Source organism: Delphinus delphis, chromosome 11 (genome assembly GCF_949987515.2).
Source record: "Delphinus delphis chromosome 11, mDelDel1.2, whole genome shotgun sequence".
Taxonomy (NCBI): domain Eukaryota; kingdom Metazoa; phylum Chordata; class Mammalia; order Artiodactyla; family Delphinidae; genus Delphinus; species Delphinus delphis.
Window position 1 is genome coordinate 51189349 of NC_082693.1, and position 18125 is coordinate 51207473.

The window sequence follows — 18125 nt, forward strand, 5'->3', positions numbered from 1 at the left end:
AGCTTTGATGCTTAACTGATTCTCAGCTGGATTATTAAAACGGTTTGTGATGGAAACAATGTGTTCTTGCTTAAGAATAAAGAACAATCAATAAATAGCACAGATTCTGAAATGAAAGGTAGGCAGATTGAGAGGTTCTGCAGTTATCTGTAGGATATCCAGAATTTGGATGGGTTAATTAAGTTGATTACATAAACATGGGATAGGAAGAGGTTTAAAAAAGAATACAGCCTATCTTATATGTAGTATAAAAATTTATATGCAGTATAAAATTTATTTTCCAATGTGGAAGATATAAGAGATATATGGTAGACATTGACACAACTTTCTGCCTTAAGTCACAATATCAATGTATTAGGCATTAAGGGCTTTACCATGAGGGTGATCATGCAAAAGGGTAATCTCAGCAGCTATAGGGACACTGTCCATGCCTGGAGTGAGTTGAAAAGCACTTGCAGCTTTCACTAGGTCAGAAGGGGCACCTTCACTGACCAAGTTCCCACTGCAACCGCTTCTTTGAATTGTGGCAGTGGTTCCAGAAGACCACTGTGAAAGGTTCCCTGGGTGGGTAAAAAGAGTTGTGTGAATTAATTTTACTAAATTCATTCACTAGGAGGGCCCTGAGGATAAAGGGTCATAAGACAGTTAACTCCTACCCTGTCTAAGGGAAGGATTGCAAGAATTCTGACGAAAAGAGTGTCATCAGGAAAGGTCATTCAATGGGAATGAATTCCTTTGAAAAAGAAAACATTATTTATGTCCCTTCAGGAAAACCAACGACTATTAAAAGTGGGCTGCTACTTAGACTGCGTTTCGTGAATCTAGGTGTTTTAAATGACTTCTACCAGCTATGCTTCCCTCTATACTTTACTAGATAATATTTGTCATTCCCCTTTTTGTTCTAAAGCATATCATGGTAGGTATTATGAAAGGATGTAGCACTGTATGCCCTTGTAATTAATAACTTTTGGTTACTTATATTACCAAGTACAGTAATATCAGCTAGCAACAATAACACAACAACCACTTGTGAAATTCCACATGCCAAAATATTCGAAATATTTGTATTTATAGTACATTTAACAATGGAAAAGAGCTGAGTGGACAGAGTGCAAATATGTTGAAAATAAAACATTTCAGTAGCTATATTGCTTCAAATAACACATAATGTTATCATTTGCTGCTCCATAATTATACCTTTCACGTTATAAATTAAATCTGTTTATATGGATGATGTATTTTAAAAATGCATTTATAAAATAATATAATTTCAGTAAGTTTTTAAAATCATTTTTTGCATTAATAAGAAAAAGGATGGAAGACTAGACACCAAGGTTAAAACAATGACTGTGTAGGATTTTTTTTTTTTAATTGGAGTGTAATTGCTTTACGATGTTGTGTTAGTTTCTGTTGTACAACAATGTGAATCAGCTATATCCCACCCCTCTAGGTCATAACAGAGCACTGAGCTGAGCTCCCTGTGCTATGTGGCTGCTTCCCACTAGCTGTCTATTTTACACATGGTAGTGTATATATGTCAATGCTACTCTCTCACTTCGTCCCACCCTGCGTCCACAAATCCCTTCTCTACGTCTGCGTCTCTTTTCCAAATTTTCCACATGTGGTTCCATGACTTTTATAGTGAAATAAATACACTTATTTAACAACAGACATTAATCACATACCCTGCTTTCAGTTCTGTGTGGCTGATGAGAATCATTGGCTCTATTTGTATAAATCTCTGATCAGAGTTGAAATATTCTTCTTGGGCTTCTATTTAGTGGGGCCACGCTCACGTAACAATGTATTTAATCTCCGGCAGTCTCCCTGAAAGTGTGCTTCCAGAAAACAACACTCGGTATTTAAGCAGATTCTGAATGTCTCTTTCAAAAGCTTTTGATGATGTTCACAGAAAGTGGGGCTGAAAGAATTTCACTCAGTCCAGAAATATAACTTCATAGAACCTTTGGGTCTCCTGTTGTTGCTTTTGAGTGTGGTCACGTAAAGTAGGTTGGGAAGCACGAATGCGCTATATTCAGTTCCAGAGAGTTTATAATTGGCATTGGCATTGGCATGGCCTCACCACAGGATGCAGCTAGGTTTAATAAACTTCTCTGGCAAGCCAATACTCTGATCTTATCAATCACAGATTTTACACTACAGGTTTTAGGATGTCCGTTTGATTTCTTTGAGAATCAGTAAACATCATGGCTTTTCTACTACAGTTCTATCACAAGGAACTGGTCAAAACAGTTTCTTCTTCGGATCTTATCAGCAAAAGGCAGCTGCCAGAGAAAACCTTTTTACTTATTTGGCTTTCTTTTTAGAGATGATGATGCTGTAATCTCTAAAGTATATGATTTTCTTCATACCTGGTATATATTTTTCAAAAGGACTTTGTCCATGTTCATGTCCACTGCCTTCTTACAAACTCCAACTTGAAAACCACTTAGAAATTGACCCACCCTTTGTCTGATCTCAACACTGACTTCTTTCAGTTTCACTTTGTCATTATAAAGCAATCTATCAAAATCACCAATACCACATAAATATTTTTACAAATAAATTATCATCACCATGAGGTAGAGATGAAATATATTCCTCATTTAGCTTAAGGGCTTAAATAGTTCCCTCAAAATCATAGAAAATGGCTGATGGAAGAGGTGATAGATTTATTAATGTCATATTATAACTCCTAGACAGGACTTTCTGTTTTTACTTTATTTATAATCAACATTCTTAGTCCCAAAACTCTCTCCTGGAAGAACTTACTTGGGGGCAAATAAAACCTAAATTCTATGCCAAAGAGAACAGAGAGCTAGCTTTAAAGTTTGGGAACAAGTTTCACAAATTGCACATTTATTATTGAGATAAAAGTAACTCAGAGCATGAACTGCAATAGGGAGGTGGCATGTTGGAAAGCATAAAACCTCTATTAGGAAAAAGTACATTCTGTTACATTAAATGACACTAGTGGAAACTCAGGTAGGGGTAACTAGGATGCTTATTTGGGAAACACATGAAAGGATTGCCTTGTATTCAAACAAAGAATGGGTCTATTCAGAAGAATAATTCACTTCTAAATTAAGTTGCTGAGAAATCTTGCTGGCCTGGTTTGCCATGCAGTAAATTTTCTTTTCATAGAGAGGTATAAAAGACACCCAAATATTATCAAGAAAGGAGGGCTGGAAGCCATTTAACTTGCTTCCAAGCAACTTGGCTGAATATTAGAGTTGTTCCTTCCAGAAGAGATGAAGACATCATTTAAACAGCAAAATGGGATAACTCATAAGGCCTTTGCTCTGGCACTTATTTTTGGGTAGACATGGAGAAAGGAAGCAGAGAATTGCATTAACCATTGGAAGGAATGGAGAGAATCCAGTATTTCTTTTCCACCTTTGAAGTTCTGAGTTTATGGTATACACTTAATCTAATAAGCACAATAATTGCAGGAACCTCTGAGTTAAGAATCAAAGGTTCTTCATAAAACCATGGCTCTCAAACCTCTTTTAACTTCATGCATTACGATGTTGGCCTAAGTATTCATGGGAAAACTTAAACAATAAAGGTATCGTATTTGTCCCTCCAAAATTCTCAGGTGATTTAAAAATACAGAACAGGACTTCCCTGGTGGCGCAGTGGGTAAGAATCCTCCTGCCAATGCAGGGGACACGGGTTCGAACCCTGGTCTGGGAAGATCCCACGTGCCACAGAGCAACTAAGCCCGTGCGCCACAACTACTGAGCCTGCGCTCTAGAGCCCGCGAGCCACAACTACTGAAGCCCACGCACCTAGAGCCCGTGCTCCGCAACAAGAGAAGCCACCGCAATGAGAAGCCTGCGCACCACAATGAAGAGCAGCCCCCACGCACCAGTTAGAGAAAGCCCACGTGCAGAAATGAAGAGGTCTTCATTTCTTCACGCAGCCAAAAATAAAAAATATAAATACATAAATAAATTTATTAAAAAAATACAGAACATACTGCCATAAAGTTTGAAATTTTACCAATAATTTTTGCTGAGTGTTCATTATACTCTAGTCACTGTTCATTTAATTGTCACAACAGCCTACTATTATAGCATACAAGTATGTTCAGATTAGCCAGGCCCTGAGCCTGAGAATTACTAAAGGAATATAAAATAGCTCCTACACAGTATGTGAAATGCAAGAAGAAATCTACTAAAATAAGCAAGAAAGGAAAATAGTTCAATGCTGAAGTCCCAAACAAAACGAATAAGCATGCCCAATGCTTAAAATAATCTGACACCTGAATGTCTAGACCAAAAATGCCAGATCTCACGTTCTTCCTCGGCATTCTTCTTGTTACCTCTCTGCAAAATTTCATCCTTCAAACTCACAACTCCTTATCCTTGGATTCTGCGACAGTCCACTGATTCTTGTCCCACATCTTGACCTTCCTGCATGTCCTTATTAAGTCTCCTTTCAGCTCACCGTCTCAGAAAATCGTTCGCACTCAAGCCTCAGCTCTTCATTCGTTACATTCTGCCATAAAACTCCCGCACTTTCACAGACTGAAGTACTGAATATTTCCTTCTGAGCAATGATGCTCAGGGCGAAACATTTACACCACGTCATGGCGTGCTGTTTCAGCATGGAGCCTCATTCACAAAGCACCATCCCCACCTGATTTCTTTGCATCTGTCGACAGTATTATCATTTTTCCAGAATAAAGGCACCAAACCTTAGAGTTGTTTCTTGCCTCTCCCGATAGCCAGACACAAAAATCTTATCCTTTCTCTTTTCGTAATCTTTTTTTTAAACATCTTTATTGGAGTATTAATTGCTTTACAATGGTGTGTTAGTTTCTGCTTTATAACAAAGTGAATCAGCTATACATATACATATGTCTCCATATCTCCTCCCTCTTGCGTCTCCCTCCCTCCCACCCTCCCCATCCCACCCCTCTAAGGTGGTCACAAAGCACCGAGCTGATCTCCCTGTGCTATGCGGCTGCTTCCCACTAGCTATCTACCTTACGTTTGGTAGTGTATATATGTCGATGCCACTCTCTCACTTTGTCACAGCTTACCCTTCCCCCTCCCCATATCCTCAAGTCCATTCTCTAGTAGGTCTGTGTCTTTATTCCCGTCTTAACCCTAGGTTCTTCATGACCTTTTTTTTTTTCTTAGATTCCATATATGTGTTAGCATACGGTATTTGTTTTTCTCTTTCTGACTTACTTCATTCACTCTGTATGACAGACTCTAGGTCCATCCACCTCACTACAAATATCCTTCCTCTCTGCCGCTTTAAAATATCTGCCATAACATAAGCCAATATATCTAATGAAAACATCACTTTTTTATTGAAGTATAGTTGATTTACAATATTGTGTTAGTTTCAGGTGCACCACATAGTGATTCAGTATTTTTGCAGATTATATTCCATGATAGGTTATTACAAGATAATGGGTATACTTCCTGGTGCTACACAGTATATACTTGTTGCTTATCTATTTTATATATAGTAGTTTGTATTTCTTAATCCTATCCTCTTAGTTTGCCTCTCCCCCCTTCCCTCGCCCCTTTGGTAACCACAAGCTTGTATTCTATATCTGTGAGTCTGTTTCTGTTTTGTATATACATTTATTTGTATTATTTTTTATTTTTTTGATGTGGACCATTTTTAAAGTTTTTATTGAATTTGTTACAATATTGCTTCTGTTTTGTGTTTTGGCTTCGTGGTGGAGAGGCACGTGGGATCCTAGCTCCCCAACCAGGGGTTGAACCCACACACACCCCTGCACTGGAAGGCGAAATCGCAACCACTGGACCGCCAGGGAAGTCCCTGTGTTATTTTTTAGATTCCACATGTAAGTGATACAAAGTATTTTTCTTTGTCTGACTTATTTCAATAAGCATAATATTCTCTAGGTTCATCCACTCTGCTGCAGATGGCAGTATTTCATTCTTTTTTATGGTGGAGTAATATTCCATTGTGTGTATAAACCACATCTTCTTAATCCAATCATCTGTTGGGCCCTTGGGTTGTTTCCATGTCTTGGCTATTGTAAACAGTGCTGCTATGAACATAGGGGCTCATATATCTTTTTGAGTTAGTATCACTTTCACCACATCACAATCCTTTCCTGTCTCTCTTTATCTCCAGGATAAGGCCTTTAGCCTGTCTGAATGTCCTTCCACAATTTGGGTCCACATTTCCTTTGTTTCTTACTACTCCCCAACAGGGATACACTGATGGAGCTCAACTGGCCTGCTCTGTACCTACCGGAGCCACACCTGTATCCCAGTGTTTTGGCCTATACTGACCTGTGATAGGACTTAAACCAGCCTGGCCCTTAAACATGTACCGCCATGTATTATTATGAAACTTTTCACATGTGTATATCATGTATTCTCATATACATTTTGGATTCTTTGTGTTGAGGGTGGGATTATATATTTTTTTTCCAGAACTCTATTGGAGATTCACTCAGCCTTGTGCACAGCACGAGGTATTGAATAAATATTTGCTGAATGAATGAATGACCTACCAAGGAACGTCCAGATGTGTAAGCCCACTGCGTTCCAGAACACATGGTTGTGGTGAAGTGGCGTTCGCCTCTGATTCTACTGATAGGCAGCAGCTTCTCTGTTTTGGCAATTGCTCAATTACTTTTATGGGTCAAAAGATTCTCTTTTACTTTGCTGTGTGGCAGTCACCGCAGCATACATAGAGAATAGAGAACATTTTAGAAGAAAAGAGCAGTCAAAGAAACATTGACATTTGATAGCCAGCCAATCTGGGCATAGTTTGTAACCGTTTTATGCTTGTTTGGGGACAAAACCTTGGCAGTCAGGCTCCCAGAAGGAATATAAGCAAATCGTGTAAACAAGGTCCAGTTCTGAATCATGACTGTCCAGTGCTCCTCTGGTTCATATTTCTCACTTGCATCTCTCCTATAAGTTACATAGATATACTTATAATGACATGCAATTTATATAATTTTAAAAGTTTATAAATTTTGTAAAATTGTGTAAATTTACATAAATTTTGCCTTCTGTAAGTTACAATATGCAATTGCCAATGTCACTGAAATATCAACAATGACTTTTTTCCTGCTTTCTTTTGAAACTGGCTCTAAGAGGAACTTGTTTCAAAAACAAAAAGAAAAAGCACCTTCTCATGCAGAGTAGTTATTTAATTATGTCGCTGGCTTGGATTAAATTGAAATTAACATTTTTAAGGAGAGAATTTCAATCAGCCTAGTTCTTCTGTTCTAGTAATTGTTTTTATACACACTAGAGTAGACCACAGTCAGTGGGCTGGTTGAGGGAGTGAAGTTATTGGAATATAATGGTAATAGTAAAACTTAAAGTCCAAGTAAACACACCCGGGACCACAAGAGTTTTGTAAACTAAAACTGGCAGGAGATCACACGGTTTGGCTTCACATGAATCTGAAATATCTAAGACATTTTCCATTTTTTCCTCCTAGGGTTTGGAACCATCATCGCTCATGCAAACCAGAAACAGACCCGGTTATCTGACAAATCCCTGGCTAGTCACTCTCTTTTAAGATTCCTAAAGATAGGAAAGCAATGCAAGAGAGCTATATTGCTATTTTGTATTAGATAAAACGAAAAGTTAGGTTTTGTTTTCTTTTTAATTTTTTTGAGGGAGGGGTATAACAAGGCAGCAGAAAAGCAAAGCATTAGAGAATGGAAAAGGTTTTTTTAAAGTTCTTTTGAAGAGTGAAAAAAAGAGTATCAGTATAAAGACCACGTAGGCTCTGAACAAAATACAGTCCCCGTTCAGCACTCATTCACCAGACTGCCAAAATTTTCCTTGGAAAGAGCAATGTTGGTAGGGTAGGAGATAGATGGGCCCCTGGGCTGGAAGGCTGGTGTTTGTCAGGTGGAGTAAAATTGAAGCTTTGTTCTCACCAGACACTCCAGAAGCTGAGCTCTGCTGAAGTAAAGAGATAAGATGACCACTGCTGAGGTCAAGGAAAACTTCCCTGTCTGCACATGCACAGGAAAGCTCCTTGGGGGTGAAAAAGGGAGGGTGCGCCACCCCATAATAAGTGTGGACATATGCCCCACAGGCCTCTGCGGTGGGATCCATCTTAGCAAAAATTTGTGCACACATGTTGGGGAGGATCCTAGGACCAGTCAAGTGTGGAAAATAGAACAAGATAATTGTCCAAAGGTAAACAAAGACCGGGAAGGACTGTCCTATATAAGTGATTTAAATCACCTCTTTACTGTGCTCCTCCCCTCATTAGAGAGGAAGTCCTTACCCTTTCTCTCTGGGTGTGTATTTCTGCCTTGCTTCTGTCTTAAATAAACAGACTCCTTATCTGTGTGCTCTCCTACATGTTATGCTGTGTCTCTGATAATAAACTTTGTACCTGTTTTTACCTCCTTGAAACATTCTTGCTTTCAAATGGGGATAAGAGCCAGGGGAACTTTGTCTTTAGCCTCTAGCTCCTGGTGGTCCAGCGGCTAGGATTCCTGGTTTTTTTAATCCAGGCTACCCGGGTTCAATTCCTGGGCACGGAACTAAGATCTCTCTTCAGGACCGCTCACTGCTGCCTCTCTGAGATCATCGACAGCAGTGGGGTTTCTGAAAGCTTCATTTCTTTTTATTCCTCAAGGCTTCTGGGACAAGTACCTCCTTCTCAGAATAAGCCTGCCCTAATTCAAGCATTTGTAAAGTTATGGGTCAGTGCCAACCTAAAAACTGGGCAGTAGGAAGAAGGACCATATTGGGCGATATTGCGTGGGGTAAGGTAAGGGACTGAGGAAAGAAAACATCATTACAAGTGGTGCAGCCGGCACTTTGAGGGCTAGGGACAGTCTATACAGGAGATATGGGGGAAAAAAAAACAGTGTGGAGGAACTCAGGGGTACAGCTACAATGTCTCCTGGACACTAAGAATAATTATTGGAGACCATGGAAGGGCTGATAAAGCAGCAGTATGACTGCAGGTGTTCTAGAGGAGACGGGAGAGGGAGAGTTCAGTTCTGACAAAGGAAAAGGAATACTTTTTCTATTTTTTTCCTTCACATCTCAAGATTTATATTTGAATATTTCTTTTCTTAAAGCTTCAGAAGCAGTCATCGGATATTCACTTAACGGAGGTGGTGGGTGGGAGAGAATGTGCTAAGAGCTATTTCTCTAATAATAATTTAGAAACCGCGCGAGTACCCTTAACACCTCGTTTAATTCTTCATCAGTATCTCATCCCCTTACTCTCTTTCACATAATTCACTTGGTGGTATATTTCAGCGTGTCACATTTTTGGGGGGCAGAATGACACTTATAAAGTGTACCAATAAATTTGGGTAGAACATATAAGTAGCTCAAAAGAGGCAAAGTTAATATTCCACTTCTTTCAGAGTTCTTTATAATTTATCTCTAGAGGTATATATTTATTACATTCTATTGATAAAAAGTGTTTGAAATTTTTAACGGACTTAGAAATGTCAGGAGATAGTCTCAGTGATGGCTTTTAAAATATTTAATATTAGGTCATATTTTTCTTAGTTTAAGCTTCAGGTAAAGAATTGCTTCTCCAAGTCTTTATTTTTTTTTTTTATTGAATCCACATGGACAGTATTAACTTCTCTGATAAAACCCAGAAAAAAGACTTTCTCCCTTAACATTGTTTAAAAAAAATGCATTAAACTAACTTGTTAATGGTTATGAGATATGCCTTAATTTGACTTCTTTGTTCATATCATTTCAATTTCATATATCAGAATACTATGTGACAAGATATCCTCCAATGGCCAGTTGTTCTGTTCCTACCTAAGAGCCAAAGAGAAAAATAATCTGTAACCTCATAATTAGATTTGCAAAGTCCAAATTTTAGAGAACTCGTCTTACTAGCAAAAGATTCAAATAATAGTCACCACTATAAAGTTTTTTATACTTCAGAAAAAGCCATTGCCTCCAACATACAGCACAATTAGCCTTTTACATCTTCTAAGCTCCTCTGGACATTTGCTGCTATAAAATTGTTAGTCATCCATGCGCCAATCGTCCCTCTTTAAGAAAAAGAGAAACGGCACTGAAGCAATTTCCTGGAGACTACTGACGCTGAAGACCCATAATCTGAGGACTGGCTACATCTATGTGGCTAACTCCAGTCGTCTCCGAGGACCCCTGAGCAATTCTTTTAAACATCCCTAGTTTCTCCCTTCTCCTACACACAAGTCCATAGATTCCCCCAAGTCCTCTGCCCCATTCCTGCTGTCTTCACTCAACTCACGACAATATCTTATCCACAATGAAAACAGAGACTGCTAGATAGGAACTCTCTCAACTTTCCTCCGTCTACCTACAAAGAGGCCACATCCACATTCCATCCTGCTTCCTTCCCACATCCTCTGAGACTGGCTCCATCAATAATGTCATCTTCTCTCATCTATAATAATGTGATGAAAAGGTTAAAAACCCAACCCTGTGCCTACCAGGCTATCTTTCTTCCTTCCTATTATTATGATGTTTCCAGAGGAGGCTATACTTGTGGCCTTGGTTTTCTTGCCCATCGGTCTTCAGCTCACTAGAGTATGGCTTTTTTCTCTCATTACTATTAAAATGTTTTCCTAAAAGGTCACGGATGACTTCCAAGTTGTTAAATCCATTGAGCACTTTTCTGCCTTAATCTCTCCTGTGTTCTCTTAAATTTTTTTAACACAATCAGCTTCTCTCTCTCTTTGACCTATACATAAAAACAATTTGGGTTTTCTGTCTCCTTCTCTATGACCTTCACATGCTTCTCTTTTTATAACTGCACCTTACAACGAGTTTGGAATGTGGGCCCATACACCATTAGAGAATCCATAGCTTTTGTGTTTATATGTATATGACTATTCTGGGGGGAGAGTAGACCCTAGCTTTTATCACATTCTTAAAGGAGTCCATGACTCAAAAAAAAAAAAAAAAAAGGTTAAGAACCACTGCCTTCAAGGTTGATGTTTACTTCTGGTCTGCTCTTCTTGCTTCTGCTCTCTTCTTGGGGTGTCTTAATCGTTTCTATGTCTTCGATTTACACCTACATTTCCATGATCTCCAAATTTTTATCTCCAGTTTTCACCCTTCTTCTGAGCTCTAGATTCATATCAACAGCTGTCTACCAGACATCTACCCTTGGACTTAACATGCTTGAACCAAACGCATTATCTTCCCAATGAACCTGTTCACTTACATGTCTTTAGACAGCAAGTGCCCTGTAACCAGTGGCCCAAGCTCTAAACGTGGGTCTTTTTAGACTATTCTTTCAACACCCACCTCTACAAACTTTCACTGATTTCTCAAATCTATTTCCTTCTTTCCTTCCCATTGTTACGACTAAAATTCAGACATTTCTCACTCATGCTCCTGTAATTGTCCCTCAACAAATCTTCCTATTAATGAATGACCTCCAGATGTATGCCCTCCAATCCACATTATCATCCAGTTTTTCCTCCTGAATGCCAGCTGGACCACATCACCGCTCCCACTTAAAACCCTTAATAATTTCTAACCACAGGAGGAGTTCAGCTACAGCTTTGCACTGGGCTCTGCACACCAGCCTCTTCTCTCATGTCTTTCCTCACGAGGCACTGATCCGGTCACAGCAAGCTTTGAATCCACTGAACTGCCATGCTCTCTCATGAACCCTGCTGCCTCCTCTACACTTGGAATGTCTAGCCCTGCCCTTGTCCACCAGGCAAGGTCCACCTTGACTTACCTCTCCAGACTCAGGTGAAATGTCACCTCTTTGGTAAAACTCTTCCACTCCAGATGCTCCTTTCCTGTACTCTTCCTTATCTTTACTATCGTATTTATGCTAACAATCTAGTTACTTGTCTTCCCACTCTCCCTTAGGCAGAGGATCTTGTCTGTTCTTATTTGAATCCCCGATGACTTAATATATTTTTTGTGGCTCAAAAATGATTATAAAAAAACAGATACAAGCTTTAAGTCCAGTTAGTCATCTCCTTAAAAATAACAGGTAAATCAGGTCTTACCACGTCTAGTCCAAGTCATGAAATTTCTGACTTTAAACGAAACAGAAGCCCCAGTATACTTGTGAAGCTTTGATCGAGGGAGGTAGACTGGAATTCCAGTCACAAGTCAGCAGGAAACGGGTGACAATGAGGCCACACACAAGAAAACTAAGCTGCCTCTGAGTTGGCCCTCCGCTGAGACAGCTAGCAGTCCAAATAACACCATCCAGACTCTGGGGTGAATCTGGGTGAGACTCAGGCGACAGTCAGACCAACTTGGCTCGAATTCTAATTCCACGACTTACTAGCTGGCCTTGGGCAAAATCTTAGCCTCTTATTCATTCAACACATATGTACTGAATGTGCCAGACACTAGGCTTTCTGTATGCCTACAATGCCAAGGATGAGTAAAAACAGATCTGGTTTTTGTCCTTATGGAGTTTGCAGGCTGGAAGGGGGTTGATCATTAATCAAATAATTAAGACTGTGATAAAGTACTTCAGAGGAGATGTAGAGCTTTGCGAATACGTAATTTGACTTAGCTTGGGGTCAAGAAAGGCTCGCCTGAGGTCTGCTGAATGCACGGAAGTTACACAGGTGAAAGAGGGAGCAGCATTTTCGGCAGTGGAAAGATCAGGTGTGTAAGCTCTGACAGGGCTTTGGCAAGCATGAGGAACCGCAGGGTTCCGAGCACTGTTGCAAGGATTAAAATAAATAATGTGTGTAAAGCAGATAGCCAATGTTGGCACATAGTAAGCATTCAACAAACAGCAGGATTAATACGCGAGTCCCTTACTCATGGCGTGTGGCAGCAGTTTCTAGACAGTGGGAGAACGCATAGGTAGAAGGAAGCAGTCTGAGGATTTCTGGGTGTTTGGGGCTGGAGGAGTGTGATCAAGAGGGTTCTCACAGTCCTGAAGGACATCAGCCATGTGCTGTGGTTATAGGGAGAAGAGTTCAAAAGGAGAGCAGTGGTTGTGAAAATAGTCTAAAAACCTTTTCCTTTTCTGCTTATTGCAGACGTGGGTTTATAGTTCAGGTTATCCTGTGTAGGCAAAATTGCAATTACCTTATTTCTTTAGCTTTAAAACAAGTTAGAAATGTCTTTTCAAACTATTAATTTAGAGGATAGAAGAACAAGTATGACTACACCACAGAGATGTAATCAGAAATATCTAGGCTATGGGAAACTCTATATGCCAAAAACCTAGTCTCCTCAACAAAAATTTGAAGAAATTTAAAAATGAGAGCAATGGAGGGGAAACATAGATTAAAAGAGACCTAAAAGACTTAGCAACCAATCACAATATGTGGACCTTATTTTTGGATCCTCATTCAAATAAACAAACCTTTAAAAATGTATGATGTTATACACCATGATCAAGTGGGGTTTATTCCAGGAATGCAAGGATTCTTCAATATACGCAAATCAATCAATGTGATACACCATATTAACAAATTGAAGGAGAAAAACCATATGATCATCTCAATAGACACAGAGAAAGCTTTCAACAAAATTCAACACCCATTTATGACAAAAACCCTGCAGAAAGTAGGCATAGAGGGAACTTTCCTCAACATAATAAAGGCCATATATGACAAACCCACAGCCAACATCGTCCTCAATGGTGAAAAACTGAAAGCATTTCCACTAAGATCAGGAAGAAGACAAGGTTGCCCACTCTCACCACTCTTATTCAACATAGTTTTGGAAGTTTTAGCCACAGCAATCAGAGAAGAAAAGGAAATAAAAGGAATCCAAATTGGAAAAGAAGAAGTAAAGCTGTCACTGTTTGCAGATGACATGATACTATATATAGAGAATCCTAAAGATACTACCAGAAAACTACTAGAGCTAATCAATGAATGTGGTAAAGTAGCAGGATACAAAATTAATGCACAGAAATCTCTGGCATTCCTATACACTAATGATGAAAAATCTGAAAGTGAAATCAAGAAAACACTTCCATTTACCATTGCAACAAAAAGAATAAAATATCTAGGAATAAACCTACCTAAGGAGACAAAAGACCTGTATGCAGAAAATTATAAGACACTGATGAAAGAAATTAAAGATGATACAAATAGATGGAGAGATATACCATGTTCTTGGATTGGAAGAATCAACATTGTGAAAATGACTATACTACCCAAAGCAATCTACAGATTCCATGCAATCCCTATCAAACTACCAGTGGCATTATTCACAGAACTAGATCAAAAAATTTCACAATTTGTATGGAAACACAAAAGACCCCGAATAGCCAAAGCAATCTTGAGAAAGAAAAATGTAGCTGGAGGAATCAGGCTCCCTGGCTTCAGACTATACTACAAAGCTACAGTAAGCAAGACAGTATGGTACTGGCACAAAAACAGAAATATAGATCAATGGAACAGGATAGAAAGCCCAAAGATAAACCCACACACATAAGGTCACCTTATCTTTGATAAAGGAGGCAGGAATGTACAGGGGAGAAAGGACAACCTCTTCAATAAGTGGTGCTGGGAAAACTGGACAAGTACATGTAAAAGTATGAGATTAGATGACTCCCTAACACTATACACAAAAATAAGCTCAAAATGGATTAAAGACCTAAATGTAAGGCCAGAAACTATCAAACTCTTAGAGGAAAATATAGGCAGGACACTCTATGACATAAATCACAGCAAGATCCTTTTTGACCCACCTCCTAGAGAAATGGAAATAACAAAAATAAACAAATGGGACCTAATGAAACTTCAAAGCTTTTGCACAGCAAAGGAAACCATAAACAAGACCAAAAGACAACCCTCAGAATGGGAGAAAATATTTGCAAATGAAGCAACTGACAAAGGATTAATCTCCAAAATTTACAAGCAGCTCATACAGCTCAATAACAAAAAAACAAACAACCCAATCCAAAAATGGGCAGAAGACCTAAATAGACATTTCTCCAAAGAAGATATACAGACTGCCAACAAACACATGAAAGAATGTTCAACATCACTAATCATTAGAGAAATGCAAATCAAAACTACAATGAGATATCACCTCACACCAGTCAGAATGGCCATCATCAAAAAATCTAGAAACAAGAAATGCTGGAGAGGGTGTGGAGAAAAGGGAACCCTCTTGCACTGTTGGTGGCAATGTAAATTGATACAGCCACTGTGGAGAACAGTATGGAGGTTCCTTAAAAAACTACAAATAGAACTACCATATGACCCAGCAATCCCACTACCGGGCATATACCCTGAGAAAAACATAATTCAAAAAGAGTCATGTACCAAAATGTTCATTGCAGCTCTATTTACAATAGCCCGGAGATGGAAACAACCTAAGTGTCCATCATTGGATGAATGGATAAAGAAGATGTGGCACATATACACAATGGAATATTACTCAGCCATAAAAAGAAACGAAATTGAGCTATTTGTAATGAGGTGGATAGACCTAGAGTCTGTCATACAGAGTGAAGTAAGTCAGAAAGAGAGAGACAAATACCGTATGCTAACACATATATGGAATTTAAGAAAAATAAAAAATGTCATGAAGAACCTAGGGGTAAGGCAGAAATAAAGACACAGACCTACTAGAGAATGGACTTGAGGATATGGGGAGGGGGAAGGGTAAGCTATGAAAAAGCGAAAGAGAGGCATGGACATATATACACTACCAGACGTAAGGTAGACAGCTAGTGGGAAGCAGCCGCATAGCACAGGGAGATCAGCTCGGTGCTTTGTGACCGCCTGGAGGGGTGGGATAGGGAAGGTGGGAGGGAGGGAGACGCAAGAGGGAAGAGATATGGGAACATATGTATATATATAACTGAGTCATTTTGTTGTAAAGCAGAAACACACCATTGTAAAGCAATTATACTCCAATAAAGATGTTAAAAAAAAGTATGATATTTATGAGAGAGAGTTGGAAATTTAAACACTAACTGGATATTTGTTTGTATTAGAGAATTATTTTTAATAATTTAATAGTGTGGGTTTTTTTAAAGTTATCTTTATAGATACATACTAAATATATTTGTGGATGAAATGATATGATACCTGAAATTGTTTCAAAATACTATGGGAAGGGGAAGTAGTTGGGGCGTACAGATGAAACAAGACTGGCCATGAGTTAATAATTCTTGAATTTGGGTGACAGATACATGGGTGTTCATTTTTCTATTCTGTCTATATTTGTACTTTATATTTTCCATAATGAAATCTTTTTAAAAAAGAAAATGAAGTCTCATACTGGTATCTATGTTGACTGGATAACCTTCAATTCACAGACAATAACACATCCATACGGCAATGCTTCCCCTCTGGCCGGATGCTCGTAACGAAGGCTCCCCACCTGCTCCAGACACACTAGCTTCCTGCTGTTGCCTTAACATGCCAGGTATATACCTGAGGAGCTTGGCACTAACTATTCTTTCTGCTGCAATGCTCTTGCCCCAGATATCTGCACAGCTTGCTCCCTGAATTTTATTCCAGTTTCAAGTAAAATGTCATCCAAGCAGCCTTGCTTGTTCATCGTCTCTGAAATAGCAACACCCACCATGCATATTCTTATTTTCTGCTTTAATTTTCCACATAGTACTTATCATCACTTGATATATATCCATTTAAACTTTTAAAAATTATGTCTCCTATTCACCATATGGAAAGTAAGCTCTATGAGGGCCAGCACTTTACCTCTTTTGTTCACTGCTGCATCCCTGGCACCTAGAGCCGTGCCTGCCACATGGAAAGTGCTCAATCAATATTCATAGGATAAACGAAAGAAGGAATAACTAAAGAAAGATCCACTAAATACAATGACCTATTCTTCTGTCCATGTTTCAATTTGGAAACGTTTTTATTAATTAATTGGAATTAATTTACTTTAAAACCTTTGCCATCATCAGAGCTGTTGGCTGAAATTGAGCCCTAGGATAAAAGGCAAGATATAGGAAAATCAAACATACTTTTGGAAATATAAGCACAGTATAATTTAACCACAGTAACATTTTACCTATTGTCTGATTTCTTTCCATTCAAACTGTAATATAGGAAATTGGTTGTATGGGATAAAACACTGAATTTAATTTAAGCAGAAGAAAATACAGTCGGTCAACCAACCATGGATTCAAATTGGATGAAACTGCCGATGCGAAACCGCAGATACAGAGGGTCGACTGTATTCACTGCACTAAGCCACTTTATATACTAAGGGATGGAGCATTCTCGGATTTGGATATTTGTGTGGGCTTTTGGAACTAATACCCTGTGGATACCGAGGGATGACGGTACTCTTATATTCTTAAGTAAGTTCAGGCAAATAGTATTACTATCAGAGTTTCTCTAAGACAAAAATTAAGACTTCTGTAGCTCTTGCCTTGTTTAACACTGTACTATACACTAGACAATATAGGCAATAAATACTACTGACGTAAACCAGTACTTAAAAAAAAATTTATCTGTTGTTTTTGTCAGAAAAGGTTCTATATCAATACAAGTAGGTGAATATGAGTGTGAGGAAAACTTGTAAATAACTGAACCAATATTAGGGGGAAGAGCAAGCCAGCAGAAGGAATAGTTAGTGCCAAGTCCCTCAGGTGGGATGGTACCTGGGACAATCAGGAAACAGTACGGAGGCCAGTGTGGCAGGACCAGAGTGGATAGGGCACTGTGATTATGAGCACCTGGCTGGAGGGGAAGCATTGCCCTGTCACAGGCAAAGGGGTCAGATCCTCCCAGTGGAGGAACCCAGGAAAGCTGCTCGTAAGAACAAGATCAGCTCTAAACATCCTCTGGGGCCAGAGTTAAACACTGTGGGTTACGTCACACCCTGCCGCTTATCTCCTCTCACTTCTTCGTGCTCCCCCCGCCCCAGCCTGTACCCCCTTGCCCCAATCTAGCCTTGGAGGCGTGGGAAGTGGTCTAGTGAGAAGAGTCAGCCATGGTGCCTTCCAGGTCACAGCTGAGGGAGGGGAGGAGTTTTAACTGTGAATAAAGATCAGAATTTTTACTACTATACAGAAATGGATATTTTAGTTACTGAAATGAGAATAGTCTTAGCACGAAAATACTCAGAGGACATTTTATATCTCTGGCTGACTAGCGAAATTCCAGGATCTGCCTGAGGACTGATCCAAAGGCTCAGGAGAAAGAAGCCTACATAGTAAGTTGGGAGGTGCTGTTG

The 18125-nt window shown here is 39.2% G+C and overlaps 1 protein-coding gene across 1 annotated transcript in view; it reads right to left on the reverse strand.

Moving 5' to 3' along the window:
* WIF1 (WNT inhibitory factor 1) overlaps positions 1–18125 on the reverse strand; it is an 86643-nt gene that overhangs the window by 37314 nt on the left and 31204 nt on the right. The gene's annotated exons all lie outside the window — the stretch shown is intronic.